This window comes from Protobothrops mucrosquamatus, unplaced genomic scaffold (assembly GCF_001527695.2).
Source record: "Protobothrops mucrosquamatus isolate PMUCROS unplaced genomic scaffold, P.Mucros_1.0 scaffold15938, whole genome shotgun sequence".
NCBI classification, from domain to species: domain Eukaryota; kingdom Metazoa; phylum Chordata; class Lepidosauria; order Squamata; family Viperidae; genus Protobothrops; species Protobothrops mucrosquamatus.
In genome coordinates this window covers 1-3,172 of record NW_015401703.1, presented here as the reverse complement: position 1 = coordinate 3,172, position 3,172 = coordinate 1, and the positions used below count along the sequence as shown (strand labels likewise).

The 3,172-nt window shown below is 42.0% G+C and overlaps 1 long non-coding RNA gene across 1 annotated transcript; it reads right to left on the bottom strand.

Moving 5' to 3' along the window:
• Positions 1–790: 790 nt before the first annotated feature.
• On the bottom strand, positions 791–2,086 carry LOC107301717. Its single transcript, XR_001549320.1, has 3 exons — positions 2,018–2,086; positions 1,756–1,849; positions 791–835 (listed from the first exon to the last, which is right to left on the bottom strand). It is a non-coding gene; the product is annotated as an uncharacterized LOC107301717 (long non-coding RNA).
• Between the last annotated feature and the right edge of the window lie 1,086 nt (positions 2,087–3,172).

Here is a 3,172-nt window from a genome sequence, read left to right as displayed (position 1 = left end):
AAGAAAGAAAGAAAGAAAGAAAGGAGAAAGAAGAAGAAAGGAAGGAGGGAGGAAGGAAGGAAGGAAGGAAGGAAGGAAGGAAAGAAAGAAAGAAAAGAAAGAAAGAAAAGAAAGAACTTGCTCTAATCTAAACTATGGATCCTGTGAATTTTATAGCTGAAGAAGGATTTGAACTTGGATCTCCACAGTCCCTATCTACCCCGTGAGAAATAGTTTCCCTTGAGCAGAATGCCAGGCAATCCTCTACATCAGAGGTCCCCAAACTTTTGAGCACCAGGGACCGGTTCCGTGGAGAGCGTTTTTTCTGTGGACCAGAGGGGGCGTGGTTTCATATATTGCCCCGCTCAGGAGCGGGGCGACGGTAGCACTGGTGGGACGCTCGGAGCAGCATTAGCGCCGGCAGGACGCTCGGGGGCAGGGCAGTGCTAGTGCCGGCAGGATGCTTGCTGCTAGCGCAAGTGTGTGGGGCATGACTGGCTATCTCTTCACACGGCCCGGTGGCCAAGCGGCCGTGACCTGGTAGTAGGCCACAGCTCACAGGTTGGGGACCCCTGTTCTACATGTCTACTCAGAAGCTATCCCTCCTTATTCCATAGCAAGAGGCCATCAAATCCAAAGTGACAAGTGATGAGCCTGAGAAATAAACTAGCAACAATTTATATTCTGAGAGATCCTCAAACTGGTTTCCAGCCAATTCATACTTTTGGTCTCTTTGTAGCCTATATACAAATCTTACAATTAACCAGAAAAGAAAATTAATTTTTGTAACAAGAATAAGTTTGTGATATTACCTTGCAACACACGGAGAAGGTGCTTGGGCAATTCTAGAGGAACTCTGTAATAAGCAAGGAAATTCTATTTAGGTCATAAATAACTTCAACTCATGTTTTTTATTTACACAGAAGGGAAACACTTATTTTTCATGAACATTTATTTATTTAATCAATCAATAAATCAATCAATCAAATTTATTGGCCGCTCATCTTACCCCAGGATAACTCTGGCTTACAATATTAAAAAAAACCCACTATATAAATAGAATACAAGTAGTCCTCAACTTACAATCACAACTGAGCCCCAAAGTTATGTTGCTAAGTGAAAAATTTCTTTAAGTGAGTTTGGCCCCATTTTACGACTTTTCTTGCCACATTTGTTAAGTGAATCACTGCAGTTGTTAAATTAGTAACACGTTTTGTTCAATGAAACTGGCTTCCCCCATTGACTTTGGGGAATGGGGTCGCGAAAGGCGATCACATGACCCCGGGACGCTGCGGCCATCATAAATAGGAGTCAGTTGTGAAGCATCCAAATGTAAATCACGTGACCCTGGGGATGCTGCCACGGTCATAAGTGTGAAAAACGGCCATAAGTCACTTTTTCCAGTGCCGTTGTAACTTTGAACAGTCACTAAGTGAACTGTTGTAAGTCGAGGACTACCTGTACTAAAAAACTTTAAACACACTTGTAGCTCCCAAGTTACACTGTCATTCACTTGGGGCAGGGGTAGGCAACCTTGGCTCTTTTATGACTCATGGACTTCAACTCCCAGAATCCCTGAGCCAGCCATGCTGAGGGGAAAGGGAGAGGTTTCCAAGCTCAGTCATGCTGGCTCAGGAATTCTGGGAGTTGAAGTCCATGAGTCATAAAAGAGCCAAGATTGCCTACCCCTGACTTGGGGAAACCATTCACCCACTGACATAATATTGTTGGAACTACCCTCCCTTCCACCCTCAGTTGAAACTTTTCACTCTCTACCTTGAAATGTTCATTAAGAGTCCGGGAATACTTTATTGCTGTGTCCTTCTTGTAGCGAAACATTGCCATGTACAGAATGGCTTGGCAGCGCATGCTGTGAAAACACAATTGAACATGGAACACACGCAGCTGTTTAGAAACTATTGTTCCACGCAGTTGAAGATTCTTCACACATCGCAGCAAAGCAAAGTAGAAAGCTAGGCACTTTTAATATGTTTTTTTTAACTCAGAATGCTTAGAAACAGAACGCAGAGCCACTCACCAAAACACAATGAAGATTTTTTCTTGCGTCGTTGTTGAAGAGTCCGCAAAGGATTTTAATGTCATTATGAATCTACGGGAAGACAAATTACACTTATTTTTAGTTCCATCGGCATATAAAAACATGAGGTTGTGATGCACTGAACTAGCAATCAAACAGAAGGTTAGTTTTACAGAATTGGGCAGATATGGGGGGGGGGGAATCCCCATAGATAAACAGTGAAGTTTTTCGGGATCTCCTTCCTAAATTTCATTACCTCTCATTTCATTTCTAATATCCTCTCCTTCAAATCCCTTCCCTAGTTCTGGCCAAACTCAAACATAAAAAAGTTAATGGAGGAAATAAACAAATAGGCAGATAGGCATGGAATAAAAAGGCAGAACAAGCCATGACTTGATTATGAATGCCAGGCTTATTAATGCATCAGAGGAGAACTTTGGGGGGGGGGGGAGTCTGTAACCTTACTGTTATATTACTTGACAGCAGCAAGAATGCTTTATGCCAATGTTTCTCAACCTGGGTCATTTTAAGCTGGGTGGACTTCAACTCCCATGACTGGCTGGGGAATTCTGGGAGTTGAAGTCCACCCAGCTTAAAATGGCCCAGGCTGAGATACATTGCTTTGTGCACAAAATTGGAAAGATGCTTTAATTCCCACAATGGATGAATGGCTGGAAAAACAAATGAAACTAGCAGAGGTAGCTAAATTAACTGCTTTAATTAAAGAAAAGAAACTAACTTTGTTTCTACTTGGGAACCGTATCCAGATTTTGTGTTGGGGGGGGGAGAGAAATGAAATGCTGACTTTGGGTTTTGCCGATTAGGCAAACTTGTTATTATAGTAATGGCTAGTACATGTTAAATATGCAAAAAGTCAAAAGTTGAGGCTGTCATGTTGTTATGTTATTCTACTGCGCTAAGGAGATTTGAAGTCAATGTTTTTTTCTCTTTTTTTCCCCGTTTCCCCTACACCTCTTTCTTTCCACTTGTCCCTCCCCATTTTCCCACTATTTTCATTTTCATCTGTGTCTTATACATTGGTAAGTTGAATGAAAGAAATTATCAACTGCATCAGAGAAGGGGACTTCCACAAGCCAGATGTCTAAGTGAAAGCACATGGATCTTTTAATGAGGCTGCAGAGAATGACAATAATT